Genomic DNA, 19,567 nt, shown 5'->3' on the forward strand with positions numbered 1-19,567 from the left:
GAAATCTGAAAATCAGAAAAAACTGAAAATTTGTTATCTGAAAATCAAAACATAGTCTTGAAAACATTATATCATCAATATACCATCACTTCCAAAGCAAATCTTTGAGCTGGAATTGAACTTTAAATGATCACACTGATGTTCTCCGTCCCTTCAAATCCATTGATATGCTCTGTGAGTGGTTCTCATTGTAAGGGCTGATATGTTCTTACATAATGAATGCAATGTGTGTATTGGAAATGACCGCTGATTTCCTGATTAATTTTTGTTTTGCAGAAACCACAATTTGTCATCTTAAAATATTCCAGAGAAAATCACTGCAGAATTTCACATTAATCATGGCTTTATTTTTTAATTAAAGAAGAACAGTTATCTTTAAAATTTGCTTTTGCGTATTCAAAAAAATGCCTTTGACAATGCATTTGTGCAAAGAAGGAAGGAACTGCAGAGATTAATTCCAGACACATCAGTTTTCGATGGAAATCGAAAAATGATTGAGAGAAGGTTAAACAGTAATGGGGTGAACATTCTTGAGAAACACTACAAAAATACACAGAGCCATCACGTTGAACATGCAGGGCCTAATCTGAAACCTGCTGAGGTCAATTAAAATCTTGATATTAATTTTCTCAGGTTTCAGATTAACCTCATCTTTATTTTGTAGAATTATATTATGATGGATTTTTTCTATCCTCGGGCTTACATGCTTTTGTCTTCACATTTTTTGTAAGATTCCCAATAATGTTATTTTTAATTTGATTTCAAATTCTACTTCTTCCTGGGAGAAATACATTTATAACTCAAATAGAAGATGTAAAATGGTTCTCTGAAGGTGTTGTTCTTATACTCATGATGTTCTTTCTAAAATGCCAAGTATTGTCTGATGGAAATATTTAATAGTTTGATTCTGAATTATTTAAATAAACATCCCTTATTAAATGAAATTGAAGAAGTGGTTGTTGTGATGGTGTATTCACTTTCTTAAATTACTCATCCTTGGTAGATATTTTTCGATTGTTTCAACCTCTATTTTCAGCAATATTTAATAACTCTGAATATATACTTCAGAACATGAGATTATTTTAGACTGTATATCTAAGAAAATACTAATTAGTTTTACTTGTGGTACATCATTACATTGGGTTAAGTTTATCTGTACTGTGCATAGGTACAGGTTTAGTACTGATTGACTGTTATTATGTTGGCTCTGGCTATATTCCAGCAGTGGTGTAGCTGTAGCTGTACAGCTGTGTATCACACCAGAATCCTCACAAATACCAAACACAGCAGTCTGACTTATGGGTATGGTATTTTATTGTTGTTGTTGTTGTTGTTCTTTGTTGGTGGCTTTTTAATTTTGTAACATACCTATCTGGCAAGATTGCTGCAAACCAAATGAATAAGTCAAGACTGTTTTTAGCCCTTAAATTTCATGTAATTAGATGTCTGTGGCTGATGTGCCAGGAGGTGGGTTCCTCAGTGTGCAATCTTCTGGTTGATGCTGTCCCTATCTTCTGAACACGAAAAAGAAAATCACAACAAAGCAATCACTGTTTTTCAAGCTCACTCTTTACAGGTTGGTATTAATGCTGCAGGTAAATGTTTGCCAAAAGCGTACCTGTAGTATATTGTTGCTAATATCAAAAAGGAAAACCTTATTGTAGTCTCTCTCCAGCTAGCAGTCATCACTTAAAGTAAAGAATATGAAGTGACCAGCTGCCCACATATTCAGCATTTGGAACGGCAAAATTCAAAATGTTTTAAGTATTGTCACTGGCAATTGTTTGCTACTAGCATTTCAATATTGTTCTATAGAATAATCATCTATTTAATCTGATTTAAGAAGAAAACATTTACTGCCTGTCTACCTGTGTCCAGAGGAGTTTTGTAACCCATTCTTATGTGCTTCTAGTTCATCGTTCAGATTGTCATGTTATTTTGTAACCATGGAGAACAGGGAGGGATGCCTGTTGGTCGAATTTAGATTTCTCCGGCTGAGTGCAAACCAATTTTTGAGAAAAATGAGAAAACATTTCCTAATGTAAATTGTACTGTCACTCCCTTATATCATCAGTGCAAAATGGATTTCTTTCCAGATCATCTGAACTGTATAATTAGCATATTGTCAAGGCATAGATTCAAAAGTGCAAAATTATATACGTTTTTAGTAAGTAAAGATAAATGGAATTAGATCAAAGCAGCTAATTTATATGATGACCTGGTCAAATAATAAAATTATTATTATGGGGTTTTTGTTTGTGTGTGTGTGTGTGGAACTGAGGTATTTTCTAATAATCTTGCCACCATTTTCTCTTAGAATTGCTTTTTGAACCAATTTTTTAAAAATCTGAGAAGGACTGAAGAAAAATGTGAATAGTAATTGGTCCTTAAATATTTTGGTTCTTCCAAATGGGGTGAAATCATTTTTGGAAGAGGACGACATTTTGCGTCAGTTGTCAGTTTCAGGCATAGTGCATGTGATTTTGATGCTTTTAACTTCTAAAGAATCTCTAAAGCATTATTTTCTCATTCATGTTCTCCTACTGTTTTGGTTTACAAAGATAAGAGCTAATTTGATGTAAATCATCTGGCAATCCAGTTTGCTTTCCATTGCTGTTTTCTTAATGGTTTGTGTGCTTCAAAATTATCCATATGCTGTATTGCTCAAAAACATTTTAAAGAAACAATACGGTTGCTGTTTTTAATTCATTTATCTCGCCTGTATATTTAGAGTCTTCTCCATCATGTCAACAAAAAGATATTGCACTCTTGGGTTCATGAATTCAAGAAACATGACATAATAGACTGGCAAATATGGCCTTGTGTCTTCTGATGATGATCCAAATCCACTCACTTATCTTGATCTGCCTATATTGTTAACAACATGGGATGTCACACAAGAAATTTTTCATTTTAACTGTTCTTTATGTACAGTGCAGTGTGGAATTTACTTTTTATTGCCTTTCAGAGGGAAGCATCATACCTCTCAGTGAAATAATGGTTTTGTCAGACACTGGTATCTTTATTGTATAGTGCTTTTAAATTCTGCACTATTTATACCAAGCTTTCTGGGCTTAGGACAGGTGAGATGTGATACCTCTGATTCTCCATGAGAATACTTAAAGCTTTATAGATAAAGAAACGTATTGTTTATAAGTAATTGTAAGTTGTGTATTTTAGGTTATAAGGAGAATTGCTTTATTCTTGCTCTGTGAATGTGCCAAATCTGAACAGCTATTAGAAATGACTGACGAACTTAAAGCTTGAACTCTTAATATTGATTTGCTTGCCTCTTCCTACCATAATTACACTGGTTACAAAGTGTAGACATTGATTTGCTGTTAGAGGTTTTATTACGTTTGTTCATGACAAGAAGAAACAGCAGTTATTATACTGCATGGACTACTAATGTTTTGTTGTAGGGAGGTGTCTAAATGAGTCATAGTGAAAAAGTCAAAGAATGATAGGTAACTAAAAGTCCCAGGATCAAAGAAGAATCTATAAAAAGAAGAAAATGTCACATATTTGTTTTAGAACAACACTGAAGATAGGGCTGCTGCTCAAATTGAAATAATTTTAATTGGTCTAAATATTTGCAGCAAAATATCATTACAATAGAAAAGGAGATCTGCATATATAGGGGCAAATAAATGTTTTGTGGAGTGAATATTTTCTGTTTGTGTGTGTCACTTGTGATATTTTGGACTCTATGATATTTCAAAGGGTATAATTTGCTATTTTGTGAGGGTACCTAAGGGATGAAAAGAATTATATAAATATTTATATACATATATATATATTTGTAATAATGATTTCAAGACTAAAAACATAGTGGTTGAATTTAGATGAAGTGAAATCAATGTCTTCCAACTGTAAATAACATATGAAAGTAGTCTTATTTTTCACTGACTGTCTTTTCACTTTATTGTGATGATGCGATGACTAAGCTTGGTTTAGCCATTCTCTCAAAAATGATACAAATTATATATCAGAAACATAATCAAAGCCCTCTTGCAGGCCTACTTGCTAGAGACAGAAGAGATGGAGCATACCTGAAAAGGGCATCCTTTTCAAAATGCAAAGATATGTCGGGTTTTTTTTTTTGTTGTTGTTGTTGCATGTATTACAGTATCACCTAAAAGCTATTGCTTTCTTTTGACAAGGAATTCTTTTTATCCTAGATATTATAGTTTATAGATACATAAAAATGTTTATACATACATATCTGTCTCTAAATAATGTGTATCTATATATCTGTGTGAATGGGCTTTTACTTTTTTTGTAAGCATGTGTATGGATGCAAGTACAATTATTGATCCCACTCTGGATAGCTTGCTATCTATAAAGAACAGGTCAATAAAAGGTGAGAGAAAGGAAGCGTTACATCCTGAGTGTGATGATTACTCACAGATTGTGAGTGATTTTGGAGCTCCAGTATGATGTAGGCTTAGATCCAATTCACAAAGCTCAGTCCTGTCAAGATCTTCCCAAGTCTTTTCTAAAATGCACATGCATTTATTTTGTTTCAGTTTCTTGGAAGTGTTTATTGTAATGTATGTGACAGAATACTACATGGTAGTGAGCGGAGGACTGAGTTTTACAAGTGTCTTTGGCACTGCCTTTTGAATATCTGTACTTCTCTCATTTTAGAAAGCAATTTTCATTGCTCTTTATTGTTTACCAAAAGGATAAGCATAATCAAGTGAAAAGTATTTAGATATGTGTCATGGTTTTGTTTTTAACCCGTGACAATATACTATACCCTTATTTGGCAGAGTCAAAGACTTTTTAAACTGCTTATATTTATTTATATTTTTACATACATTCTCACGTGTGCAAGAGGGCTCAATCTTTGAAATCTTTTGTTCACTATTCAGTCTTAATTTAATCTTTCTGTTAGGAAATATCTTTAGCTTATTTCAGTTTTATTATTCTTTATCTAGTCCAGACAGTGTGAATTGTAATTCTAGGACCTGGTGAAATGTAGTCACTGACTTACTGGAAACTGCAGCCTTGCTCAGAGGCAGTACCTCAAGGTTTGCTGACAGCACCTAGAGGTAGTTTTGGAATGTTTTTACAGTGTTTAAGCAGAGACTTCAAAGCTGGTATCTATTCTGAAAACAAAACAAAACAAAAAACTTTAGAGAAAAATGCATCGATAACGAGAGCAACTGACTGAAATGTAAAAATTTTCTGTGTATTATTAAGCTTCTACTCATGACAAGAAATTCAGAGTTTTTATTTCTGTATACTGCTCTGGATATTACTTCCTCACCTTTGGTTACTTCTTAGCTTCAGTGGGTTGTAACATTTTCCTCGTGGACTATTTTCATACCTGGATGTATGTGTTATTGGAGAAATCAAGCATGATTTCCCCCTGGTGAAACCGTGTTGACTACTTCTGATAAACTTCTTCTCTTCCACCTTTTTGCAGATGACATCCAGAATAAGCTGCTCCTCCAGCTTCCCAGAGATGAGTCTGACTGGCCTGTAGTTTCTCAGCTTCTCCTTCTTGCCCTTTTTGAAGACTGGAGTGGTAATGGCTTTCCTTAAGCCCTCAGGCACCTCCCACATTCTCAAAGAACTGCTGGAGGAGACTCTCCAGCCTCTCTTGGCAGCCACTTGTTAGTAAGGGACTTCTTAAGTTCTACTTTTAGGACACCACTTCTTGTCCTTTTCCTGCACACCACCGAGAAGAGCCTTCCCTCATTCATTTGCCTCCCAATTCCTTTTAGATATGTATAAACATAATCAGATTCCCCCTCAGTCTTTTCCCCAGGCCAAACACATACAGCCTTTCCTCATGTGGGAGATGCTTCAGTCCTTTCATCATCTTTGTAGCCCTCTGTGGCCTCCTTCTAGGAGATGCCTGTCTTCCTTGAACTGGGGATCCCAGAGCTGCACACAGGAGCCTAGAACTGACCACAGTGACCTTTCTCCATGGCCCTTCAAAGATGATAGGGAATAGCTTGGAAGTCACTTCTGCCATCTTCCTGAGCACTTGTGGGTGCATCCAATTGGGGCCTGTAGATTTGTGTGCATGCAGTTTGCCTAAAGGATCTCTGACCAGATCCTCTTCAATGAAGGGAAGTCACCCTTTTCCTAGACTCTCCATTTTATCTCCAGTCTGGGATTCTTGAGGGACAGTCTTAACAGTAAAGACAGAAGTAAAGAAGACTTTCAGTTACTGCCTTCTCAGTTCCCTCTATTACTGGGATACTGACCTCATTCAACAGTGAACCCACATTTTTTCTATTCTTCTTCTTGCTACTGACATATTTAAAGAAGCTCTTCTTGTTGGTTTCTCATGTAAAGAGCAACTCCACTGCCTCACCTTACTGGTCTATTTTTCCTAAAAAGTACATAACCATACATTACAGCTTGCCAGTCATGGGAACTGTCCCACTATGTCTCCATGATCTCAGTGAGATTACAGCCCTGTGGCCACACAGATCTTTAGTTCTTCCTGTTGCATTCCATGTTCCCCATGCTGCACCCACTGGTATTTGGGCACTTCAGAGAAGGAAAGTGAGCAGAGAGAGCAGGTTTCCCTAGAGGAGTGCAAGAGTATCCTCTATAGCTATAAATAACCTTGAGGTGGCTGGCCTTATTGGCTCATGTCACAGGAAGCAGTTAAGGAACATTTTTCACTGTTCTGGTTATCCTGGCTTATTCTCATCTGTTTGCAGTGTTGTGAGTGAAGAGGAATTGTATTGAGCCACATATACATAGGTCACTCTAAAAGTAATGCCTCCTAATTATTTCCACGGAAACAACAAAAGATACAAAGAGCATAGTAACAATTTGATTGAGCAAATTTTCACCTACAAAGCACTGTTTTTCAACATAGTCACCACCGTTAGCTAAGCAGCCTTTCCAGCAATGAACAGGAGCATGTATGCTACACTTGTAAAAATGTGTACCAGTGAAGATGACCCAATGTCTACTGTTATCACTGCAAAAGTGTACCAACCATCATCTCGCCATGCCCACATCCACTCTTTGGTCTCTACAAATATTCAATAAGTGCTGATGAGTGTCAGTGAATGACATTTTTTTTTCTGCTTGGAGTAATTCAATTCCACACTTTCTCCTAATCTGTGCTTTCATGTCAGACGCCATTTTGTCAGACTGCCCCTCTGCTGCCATCTGTCAAACGGTAACAAAGTGTAACAGAATTTTGATGGGAAGGTTCACGCTCTACTGCTGTACCACCAACATCCACCTCTGATGTGGGTCAACATAATAAAATAGAAGACTTTAGTTTTGGAGCAGCCCTCATTAAATATGTACTATAGTTAATGTATATAAAATGACAAAACTTATTTTAATTTTTAATGATTTTTATTAAAATATATAGAAAAAGAGGGCCTTGTTTTTGTGAAACTAACAGCTCTGTCTGGTTTGAGGGCAGTGTTTGCTGTTCTCAGTGAGCTCTCAGAGTGTTCAGTAGAGACTTCTGATGAAATTTTACTTTTCCTGTGCGTCATTCTTCAAAACAGTTGCTTACAAATATACATTATTCCAAGGGTGGTGACACAAATAAGGTGTGAGTGTGAATGAGGGATATTTCTCTCTGGTAAGAGAGAGCTTATAAAAGCCTGGAGAAGAGACATGATCACATTTTTAATTGCAAATCTGTACATCCCATTTGAAAATTCACAGGTGGTGTATTTATGTTGACTGAAAATGGAGTCACAAATAAACCAAAAATTTATTTATTTATTTATTTATTTACAATCTTGAAACCTATTTTCAAGCCAGTGTACCAAAATCCCTACCCTTATTTGCCATCACTTGAGCTGTCACTATGCTGTGCCATGTGTCCTAGTTCCAGCCCAGGTGGTTTCCTGGCACACCAGTGTTCTGTTGGTGCTGAGGGCTGGGCTCTGGTCAGAACAGCAGCCACCATGATAGCATGGGCAGAGGTTGGCTGCAGTGTGAGCAGTGCTGGGCTGCATGCAACCCACAGACCACAGGTTGGGCACGCCTGGTTTATAGCCTCCCTTACTAGGCTGGCCAGCCTGCTGCCAAAGACAAGAATGCAGTGCCCGTGGGACTTGAATCGGGATGCAAACTGACTTTTACACTGAGGTTCTTGCAGTCAGCAAGAGGGTGGTTCAGGGCTCAGAGGGCTTGAGTAGAGTTTGAAGTTTTTCCAAGTGTTGTAATGCTCGATTTTGAAATGGATAGTTTGGATACGTAAAAGTGAGATATGTTTGTCTAGATTTTTTTATCTGGTTAATACTTTCTGTAACCTGTTCATGTAAGTTGTTAAGTGAGATTAAAACATGAGAAAAAATCAACTGGTAAACTAGAACTGTCCTTCTTCAGTACTCACTGTGCAGCAAACTGTCTGTTTCTATCAGAAAAGCATTGTTGACTTTAAAGGTATCTATGTATGTTGAAATAATAGTCATGGCTAAAGTAGAAATTTCATTCTTTGAGTTAATGCATATGATTATTTATTTATTTATTTTCTTAATTGGAGAGGATGAAGAGTAGAGGATATATTTTAGGGGAGTTCTTATGATATTATACTTATATGATATTATTTTGTAAGCTGTCTATTTTATCAGTGAGAGAATGATGATGTCAACCTGCAGCCTCTTCAATGTGATTCTTTCTGTGTACTTAAGTAATTTATCTCAAAACAGTTAATAGCAGTCTACACTTCTTAGATTCTTAAATTATTTCACAACAAAAGGATAATAAGATAAATTGACATTATTTTTAAAGATCAGACTGTAGAGGCAGTTTTAATTCCTCACAGAAAATAATTCTGTAGCCCGTACATATTCTGAGTTATAATTCTTTTGATCTCTGTTGATACTTCCTACTTAATGGCTGTGTCTTGCCAGAAATACTTTCCTACTTCCTCAGAATTATAAGTTTCTTCTATGTACTCTGTGACATTTCCCAAAGCAGTGATTGCAACTGTTAGAGACGGGGAGGAGTCCTGATTCTTTTGCCAGCATTGACTCACTCTGTGGCCCTAAACAACTTATTGAGGCTAAAATTTTCACAGAGGCCTTAGAGGATGCGGGCTTGATTTCAGTCACTGCATAGAGATAAAACCTAGGCAGTGAAGTCAGCCTAGGGAGACAGCTCCAGGAGAATGACGTGGCAGGCTCCTGCTCCATAGGAGGCCCTGTTTGCCAGCTAGGGCTGCTCACGGAGCTCCTTGCTCACTGCATCTGTCTGAGCAGCAATGGGGTTCTCAGAGCCTGCACTACTAAAGGGGAAGCTTGTAAGTCAAAATAATTTGGAATATGCTTTACATACATGATGTCCCTGGGCCTTATTCATGTGAAGGTCAAGATCATTCCTGTAAAGAAGGCTGCCACAAGGCCAGTATTCTACTTAAGTCTTACGTTATCCTCAGAGTAGGATTTAGGTAGTGCACAGGACTTGTGCTCAATCTCTGTTCAAGGGTTTATTTCACTGGTAGTTACATAGTCTGCCTTATTAATGGGCATCACTCCTTACACCAGCTTCAAAGTCCCAGCTACGGTAAGATACAGCCACATATGAAAGCAGTGTAATAATCCAGGCTGAGGCATGGAAAAAGCAAGTGAGGGCACTGGTCCATGTCCAAAACCAGCAGTCATTCCCTGTCTGGCAATAGCGGTGAAAAGCTGTGTTGGTCACTGCTGGTGCTTGATCATAGAAGATGTAGATAAGCACATAACTCATGAGTGCTGGAGCAGTGCAGAGCCATGTGTCTGTTATGCATGGCCATCCCCAGCAAGTGCAAAGAAATGATTAATTTGAATCTTGATATTGTACATTATAGTTATACTACATTTATCTCTATTTATAATAATTTTACTTTTCATATAAATTATAATTATAATGGATGGAACTATATATTGCATGCATGCACTGGAGCATGGCATTCAATCTCCCTTTGTCCCAGCCCCCCTTTCTTCTTCCTAATCTCACAGTAACTAAATCTTTTGGATGGTCACGCTAAACACTGATAAATTTGAGTCTTTGTTGAGATTTTTATTTTTTTATTTTTCTTTGTACTCTCCTCCTTTCATAAATTTGTTGCAAACACTGAAAGGAAACAGGGAAATCATGTTAAAGCAACTTCTTCTTTTGTAAGACATTTGGGTACTCTGACTTAAAAACTCTGAGCTAAAAATCAGCATCCATGCAGTGATTTTATACCTTGGACTGTGCATATCTGGTGGAAAGCAAATAACTTCATCTGCTATTACACAAATGAGAGATGAAAATAGATCCTCCTGTGCCTAAGCATAAGTACTGTAAACTGAGAAGACACAGCAGATACAGTCACAGATGATCTCACTGCTCTTGCTTTAGACTTATAAAGAATACTTTCCAAAATATTTTTGTTCATTTAATATATTTCATATCATTATTGTTAATAAGGCAGTATTCGTATTAAGTAGATTTAGTAGATTTCTATCTGGATGTTCTTCAGTAAGAACAAGCAAACAAACAAGAAACCCCCCCAAAAAACAAAAATACTATAATTTTGTTTGGGGATACAATGGCATATGGAGCATTTTTAGAAAGCATAATATGTAAAAGTAATATTGTCCAGATCTGAAATAAAAAGAAGATATCTTTCATCTAAAAGGATCCAAAAAGTCCTGGAGAACAGTTGATGAAATGTTGAATTTTCTGTTTACAGAATAGGTTATCTTTAAAAAGGTTTGAGTCTGAATTAAACAAGCTTTATTCTTAATTATCTCTACTTTCTATTATTTTACACGCAGTGCTCCATATACTTCTTACTGTATTTTTCCTCATTGAAGCAACTGAAAAGCCAGACTGACTCAGGACTGAAATGTCTTTGCATACAGTGGGGAGAATCCACACACAAAGGGACATTTATCAGGGGCGGTTTTTCCTCTGCTGAGGAAGGGACCAAACCTGAGAGTCCAGAAACAGACAATGATCTTATCAAGAAACCCTCTTCAGTAATATCATCAGCCTGCTCTTGCCAAGTCTGGCATTTCTGTATTGTGTATCTGTGATGGAGAGAGAGGCAGCAAAGCTGTGCAAGCTGTGTGTATCTGGGATAAAGTGGATACTCAACCCACTGGCTCTGCACAGTGTTAGTGTATAATTGGGAATCCTTTCTGCCACTATAGAGTGTCTATGTGAGAATGGAGATCACAGTATTTCTGTAATGGAAAACTGCAGAGACGGCTCTTCAGCTGCATTGGTTGCATTTGTTGTTGATGTTTGTTTGTTTGTTGCATTTTTGTAAACATCTCTACTCCTGTAGATGTAGGAGCATATGTGCAGCAAGTAAAAAACCTTTCCAACTCTGCATCCCAGATGTGAAGTTGGAATGTTATTAGAAAAAAACAGAAACAAAAACAAAATATTTTTTCTTCTTATATCAGATTTGTAATTTGATAACGAAAGCCAGAAATTGCTGCTGTAGCAAGTGGACTCAAAGCTGAAGCTGGTTACTTCTGATTTCAACATAGGGTCAGGATTTCCCAAAGACGGCTTCATTTACTGAAAGGTCTAAAATTTAACATGGAACTTTTTGTGACTAGATTTGGAGAAAGCTGAGCATCCTGAAGTCATTTCATTAGATTCCTTTTTGAGTTTTCTCAGTAGGAAGAATTACAGCAATAAGCGTGTTTGTGCTAATAACAATGGAGTGTGCCCCGGTGGCGCAGTGGTAGGAATGCCGCATTGCAACACCTGAGGCCCTGGGTTCAAATCCCCCCTGTGGCGCAAGTGGTAGAAGTGCCGCTCTGCTACACAGAGGCTCGAATCCCGGGGGGTCGGACTCGATGATCTCTAAGGTCCCTTCCAACCCGCATGAGACTATGATACTATGATACTATGACTACGATACAGAGCCATCATAAATCAGAATAGATCTCAAATTTTCACAGATTTTAGGATGGCTGGAAAACAGAAAGATCTCTTCTTCTTCTTTTGTTGCATCATTGTTGGTTGCCTTCTGCAGTTCTGGTTCTCTTTCCAATTTCTAGAGCACAAGACAACTACAAATTTAGGGACATAGCAATGACTGTTGTGGTCAGTAGCTGGCAGTAGCAAGTGCTGCCTCTTCTTTGGGACTGTGTCAGGGAAAAGTGTGCTTTTTCTTGCAGTAGGTTTCTGTAAGCTGAACAAAATGGTCCAAATAACATAAGTCTATGTAGCTGAGTAAAACCACTCCACTAAGAAGCTAAACAGACTGTGGCAGCAGTATTCTTCATATACTTCTTCCTAACTAACAAGGAGAAAACAGTATTTTTGTAATAATTGAGTTTTAGCCTTGAAAACTGGTAGGTGCAGTTTAGCAATTCTGTAATTAATGGCCCTCTCATTTTGAAAATCCGAAGTTGCATTGTCATGATTGATGCAGAGGTGCTCACTACTGTAGGTCTGTGCTTTTCTGGCATGGGACGTGATGTTATGTTCATATTATTTCTGTACATTATACGAGTGTGAGACATTATAGCAATGTAAATCTCTCCTTTGTATTGAATTTATATAAACAAATGAAGAACTAACAAATAGAGTTGACCTATATATTGGAAGTACTTATTATAAGTATCAGTGCACATGCTTCTTTTGAAACAGCCTATGTTGTAGGGCACAATGTGCCTTCACATCACAGAGCTCAACTCTGTGTTCTAGTTGGGAATCTGTAGCAGATTTTGTACCTATAGCTAAGGTCTCACTAAACAAGGTGGAGTACTGTACCAGTATGGTGGTGGTATTGGAAGCTTAGTGTATATTAAATAACCAGTAATGAGAAAAAAAAAAAAAAAAGACTGTACTGAGCTATTCTTATCTGGCTGCTTGGAGACAGAAAATGGTTTAGACCAGATGTCAATGTCAGGTGAAATCACAGGACTGGATGTGGCGTTGATACACTTCATGTGTACAGAGTAGCCATTATTCAGCTGAGCAAGGAGGTATTAGAAGAAGAATGGTTTATTTTGGTGGCTCAGCTTATAAATTAAGTACTTATAACAACACACATGCTTTGGCTAAGTAGGATAATAGTGTTTACATTCTGGTTCTAAATGTGAATTCATGCACTTCTGTCCATATGTTTCACGCCTGGAAGTACAAATGTGTTTCTTCACTGCTACAAGGCTTCTGCCTTCCTCTGTTTCCTGAATATCTTATGTTTCCCTTTCTCCAGGCTGTCTTTGTATCCTGATTGAACCCTACTTGAAACTACAGGCAGTTATTTCCTTAGACACTCCCTCTCTTGCCTTGTTTTTGGATTTTGTTTTTCTCCTCCCATGGTCCTTTTTTTTTCCCCCTGAATATTTGTTTGTTCTTTCCCTCTCCTCACTTTCAGAATATCCTTGTCTTTATTGTCCATTGTAGGACAGTGCTATTGAAGATAAGGATAGTACCTGCACTCTCTGCCATTTTCAGTACTAGCAGCAGGTAGGGGAGATAAACTGCTTCTGCCTTTCACTGCTATAGAGAAAGGTAGAGAGCAGTAAGGTTTTTGTTACTGAAGCTGGTGAAGGTTTTTCATTTCTCATCCTTACCTAGAATGCACAGCTGCCCTATGAGAGCACTGGCAAGGTGCACAACATTGGGCAGCTCAGTGAGGAGGGAAGCTATGTGTGGCAGCTTCTCCTGCTTTGTGTCTGCTATCTAGACCTATGTCTGTCTCTAGGCAGAGGAGAACGGTGGCTTGAAGCTACTTGTGGATTATCCTTGTGTCTGATCCACTCAGAGTCATCACTCTAAAAGGTCCTGTTGGCCTTGCCAGGAAGGCCTCTGGTCCCAGGAAGGGACCAGAGAGGAGTAGGCTGGTTAGGAATTGCTGGGGGCTGGCCATGGTTTCAGAGGAAGGAGGCTGCTCCCATAACAGTGGCAAAGCCTCTGTCCTCTTTTTTGGGACATCAAAATTCAATTTTGTAATTGGCTCAGGACAGTCCTTGAAATGCATTTCTTACTACAAATGAGATTATAAAATTATTTCAAGGTTGATTACAATTTAGTTTGTTACCAGTTGAATTCCATATATGTGTGAGTCTTTTTTGTGAGATAGTTACAGAGCTTGCATCGCAGAATGCATTTTGTAGTGCTTCAAGTGAAATGTTACCTGGAAACTTCCCAGAACTTCCCATTCCAGAGTGACTGAGCTGGTGACTCAGTGTAGTGCTGTCAGCAGTGAAGAGATGTGGATTCAAGCACATTCCTTGGCTGAATTATGTAAAAGGATGTCTTAAATCCCTGACAAACAAACCTGATGATGTTAGATGATTGACCATTTTCATAACATAGCCGTGTGAATTATTCTTGTAGCCAACCCTCCTCCGCAACAGCAGTGGCAGCTTTCCAGTTGGTGCTGAAAAGGGGTGCGGTATTCATGCACTCATTCATTCATCACGAAGTGTCATGGCTTAGCACATGTTGGGTTACTGCTTCAGACTCTAAGTTACTTGTTTTAGAGTTTTTGGCTATTGAATATGTCCTGAGGAAAGCGAGTATTTCTGTTTTGCCACCTCCATTATGTTATCTTTTCCAGTGTAATAACAAGCTAATTCAAAGTTCTTTGTGTAAGACTAATGGCTTCTGATTCACTGCTGTCAGCCACTACCTCTGTGCACTTCCAATGTTGTTTGCCCATGCCCCTAACTCTTACCTATGAAGCACATTATTTTTTGAGAGTAGTCTCATCATAGGCAAATCATTAAATGAACATCAAAAATATCCCATCTTTTACATATGGCTAGGATCACAATTACCAAAAGTCCTTTTTTTTTTTTTCCTTTTTTTTTTTTTTTTTTAATATTTTTTATTTCCCCCCCCGTTCTTATCCACACAATAAATGTTGTCAGCAGGATAAGTTCACGCATCGGATAAGGTCACAATTTCATTTAGTGACAACTTCCAACAGCGTGAACTTACAAGGTTCGATTTATTAAAGAGTCAGAAAGGATAAGATCACTGCATGGCCAGCCTGATTTATCAGGGTTTGACTGGAGTACTTGAATAGAGAACACCATATTTCAAGTTTATGTTTGAAACTGTAGTTTAGAGTGTGTTATGTCTCAGAGACTTGAAAATTGAGGGAGGAGAATTTAGAGGAGGTATCTCAGTAATGCAGTTCATGCCTTCCAAGCAAGTGGATGATCATTTCGTATTGGACATGCCTTGTTAAATATCACATGAGTGGAAGGATAGTTCTGTGCCCTCTTTGAATGGATGTTTGCAAAAGTAAACATATTAAAAACATGGTTCCAATGTTAATTACAAATTTGTTCTGTGCACGCAGCAGTGCTGGCAGATCTTCCGATCTGGGCTGGGCAGTGTTTAAAAACTTGTGAGAGTGTTTTTCACTCGTTAGCCATGACTTCAGAGCAGTCCTTGTTTGAAAATACGACACACACTATTTCTTTGCTGTGCAAAAAATATTCATTAACGAAGCCAGGTGGCTATGCACAGAAATATGCAAAGAAGGAGCCGTTTGCTAGTGTGTGTCAAGTAACTAGTCCCTAATTGTAGCAGAGAAAGAGCTTGCTCATCCTTTTTAGGGTGACACCACTTAGAGAGCTATTCCTGCTAAAAACAAATAGAACAACACGAAAAGCCCTACTACAGCCAAAGATATCAGTGACATGCTTAGAAATGTTAAACATTTCTAAGTCTGGTTAAAATTATTTCTGAAAGAAGTAATGTCCTTTTTCTATCCTAAAACTCAGCTCTTTACTCACCTTCAGGTACAAACTCCTGTTTCTTGTTCCAAAGTTTGGGCAGGCGGATGAAAGCCAGAGCTCTTATGTCCAGAAATCCTATGTACAGTTGAGTCCTTCTGGTATTTAAACTGTGGTCAAAGCCTCCTAAGGGCCAAAAGCTGTTGCCAGATTCATCTATGCTATACGTGAATTTTAAAAATGATTCTGATTTTGCTTTGCAAGAAGGAAAAGTTAAACTAACCTTCCACCTTTTGTTTTATGCAAGCCCTTTGTGTCATCCGTAAGACAATGTGTTAATGTCAGGAAAGAGTCCTAAATTGAGTCATTACATTCCGGTTTTGTGTCCACCAAGGTGGCCTAATATCTTAAAAGCCATGGGATGTTTTGTAGCTCTACTAGTGAGTCATGACTTGGGGCTTCTTTTACAGTGCAGCTATCATAAGTCTTTGAGTAATCACAGACTTTAAAAGTATGCTACATCAACAAGATAAGAGAAACAGCCCTCAGCACTAACAGCATTATCTTTTACCAAAATTGATTAGCCCATACTATGTGTCTCAGATATTTTGTATAAACTTACTCAGCAAGCTGGAAATAAGTGTGTTCCTGAAGTAGAAGCTGGGGAAAGAAACAAACAAATCCCCAAATTAATAATAAAAGAAGAAAATACTACTTCACCTGTAAAGAGTCAGTGCTGGCTGAGGCTTTGCTCCTCTAGCTGCCAGTGCTAGTATGGCAAAGAAAGCTCAGCCACTCTTCCTGATGTAATCTGTTTTGATATAATTTAACAAACACGAAATTTCAGAGGAACAAAAGGTTGTAAATGAACGCAGGAAAGTTTCAGACTCTTTGCTCAGTGCCCAGGGGGTATTGATCAGAGGATTTTTAATAGTGACATTTGCAATCTTTCTTTTACGAACCCCTGTTCCAGCCCCTGGCCTTCCCCTACTTAGTGCAGACAAAGGAGCATATGCTGTGATTCTACAAAAAAGATGAAGATAGGTCTGGTAGGAAAGAAATAATCTTAGCAGTTGCTTGTAGACCTTACTTTGCTGGATTATTTTTTAAATTACCCTCCCCTGGCATTAGGTTTTCTTGACCAATAATTTTTGGTGACAATTATATTGCTAAGGATCAAATTGTAATGTGCTATACCTTGCATGAGTGTAACCAAAACACATGTATTTGCCAGAACACTTCAGCAGGTTATTTTTTGCAACTCCTAACATGTATGTACATCCATCAAATTAAAAATGGATGCTGTTAATGGTGACCATAGAGAAATGTATCTTATTTAGAAAAATATGATCAAAGTAAAAAAAGAAGGTTATGAAACAACATGATTTGTAATTCTGTTTGCAACCTGATGCTCTCTGTTATGGTAGTCTTGGTAGAAGGGAAATACAACTCCAGTACAGCTGTGCATGTTGTCATCCCACCTGCAGTGCATCCAGTGCATAAATACATCCTGGAAAATATTGCCCAAACTACAACATGGGACTGTAACAAAAGAGAAAGAATTTATATTAACTTACTCAACTCTCAAAGGGATGAAAAAAAAAAATAAAAAATACGCTTTTGGAAAATAGCAGCTCATTTTTTATGTCTGCCTCAAACCTGAAATACTTATCAGATATAAGATTCATGTTATTAATCTTATTTAAAAAATAAAGTGTAATGATGTGTACCTTAAAACTTAGGTAGGTTTTTGGATATCACCGGATGATCTGCCCCAAGTTTGTCGTTCTTAATCCATTAAAAGACAGGCCTGCTTGTAAATCCACAGGTACAGATAAGAAGTCACTGTTTGACTGTGTCTGAACCCTTTTCAGATGAAAAATGTCAGTGGCAGAAAGGGAGGCTGAATTATTTTTTAAAAGGGTTTTCAAAGATTCTCATGATTCCTCCGGTATCAGTTAAATGTGACATGTCCATAGACGTGGCTGTTTTTTAGGGTGTAAAAGCAAGTAAATGCTATAGTTTTCATCTCTGTGTAGAAAGAAAATGCTGCAGTATGTGTAAGTGATCAATTTGCCTTGCAGTACCAGAAAGAATCCTGTCTTCCATAATTAACATATAAAGAGGTATTTTGAGGTTCAAATGATTTGTGACCGTGTACCTGCGAGAGGGAAAAAAAAGCGCATGTGTATGTGTATTTCTGTTTGAATGCATATATATCACATATGTAAATGACATATAATGTATCCATAATAAGCTTTGCCGCTTACATACTGCCATTTAAGCTGTCAGAGTCCTGTCATGATGATAGCTCACCCGCATACATGCAAGCTTTTGTAAACTGGTACAGCTCTATTTCCCACATTTGTTCCAGTTTGCAAGGAGGACCCGATGCACAGTGTTACGTAGAGTAGTTTTGTAATCTGCAACACTCAGAGGTGGAATTTAGATTTTTGTACTTGGAAATGGAAGCAGGAATCAAGTCTCTGGAAAAATGGTCGAGATTAACTCAAGAGAACTTTTGCAGCCTGGCTGAGGCACAAATGCAGGCATTCACAGGAATGGCTCATTGGGGGAAGTCTGTGGAGACTGCCGGCAAGCCAGGAGGAGTTACTCACTTCCTCAAACACAAGGTTAATTTCTCAGCAATTGCCAGTTCTAAATCTGGGATGAGTTTTACTTCTTGCATAGTTGGACTTCCCTACTGTTTGTGCAAAAGCATGGCCCTGATTAGGGGGAGAGTTGTTGTGAAGGTATGTGCTGCTGCAAACAGCAGGCATTGCTGCTGCTTAGGGGGAGGAAGGGGAGGGATTTGGGATTCAGCAGATTGCAGAAGCAAGGCTGCAGCGAGCTGGGGGGAGTTCTTCACATACAGGGGATGCAGCCAATTTTCAGCCTTTGTGCCCACCTGCAGGAAGGGCAAACCTGAGTAACAACTTGAACAAATGGGAAATGATCGACGAGGAAAGAACTAAATCCATCCCCACTGCTAAGTCTTATCCCTCTTGAAGTTGGAAAAGAGAATTTATTGTTTTAGAGAAGAACACTGGAAATTGTGTAATTTTGCATGTGAATGTAGCTGCTCTTGCACTTCTAACTACAGTATTTGTTCAAAGGAAAACAGACTTATTGAGGAAATTCCTTTGCAAAGAAGAGTTGTCCAGAGTCCTTTTTTTTAAATCCTGTAATAAAATTAACAAAACCAGAGAAGTCAAAGTGAACTGCAGTAACACTTTAGGGTGTTAATTTTTGTCTGTACTTTGAAAAATGAAATATCCATATGAAAAAGGAAGAATTAGTACATACTAATAAAACAGAAATCGTTCTTTACCCCTCCTTTGCTTTTGCACATTCTGTTAAAGTCTTAATCTAGCAAGTTAAATTATTTTGGGCCTAATTCTGAAAGGGTGCTTCATGTACATCGCTCCATTAAAAATCTCTGTAATTAATTCTAGGAAATATTTTCAGCAGTGTCTTCAAAATCAGTGGAGTTGCTCTGGGTTTTCTCACTGCGAAATGTGTTTAAAAAGTATTTGGGAGCCAAATGTCTCAGAATGTGCTCTTCTGACAGTGAAATGGATCACGGAGGCTCATGTACCAGGGGCTGTTGCACTCTCAGCTATCGTCTTCCCCCTCCTAAGCATTTTTTAAGAACTTCCTTGAATCCACTTTTCTGACTAAAAATGGCTTTATACCATTCTTCCTGTGAAAAGGTAGAAAAAAAAAAAAAAAGTAACCTTCTAGATCACCTCTGAATAAATTGTAAAGAAAGGTTTGTTTTTCTTCTGCAGGATGACCAGATTGGTTGTTTTTGCAGACAAGTGCAATTAATTCTCATTCCAGGGATCCTCTGAATGCCAAGCATTCACAACAAACATGGAGGTGTCTGCTGCCAGGGTAGGAGTGAACCCTCTAAACCCTGCTTATGC

The 19,567-nt window shown here is 37.9% G+C and overlaps 1 protein-coding gene across 2 annotated transcripts in view; it reads left to right on the forward strand.

The window, feature by feature from the left end:
• ZFPM2 (zinc finger protein, FOG family member 2) overlaps positions 1 to 19,567 on the forward strand; it is a 301,650-nt gene that overhangs the window by 126,474 nt on the left and 155,609 nt on the right. The window lies entirely within an intron of this gene.

Source organism: Coturnix japonica, chromosome 2, assembly GCF_001577835.2.
Source record: "Coturnix japonica isolate 7356 chromosome 2, Coturnix japonica 2.1, whole genome shotgun sequence".
Taxonomy (NCBI): domain Eukaryota; kingdom Metazoa; phylum Chordata; class Aves; order Galliformes; family Phasianidae; genus Coturnix; species Coturnix japonica.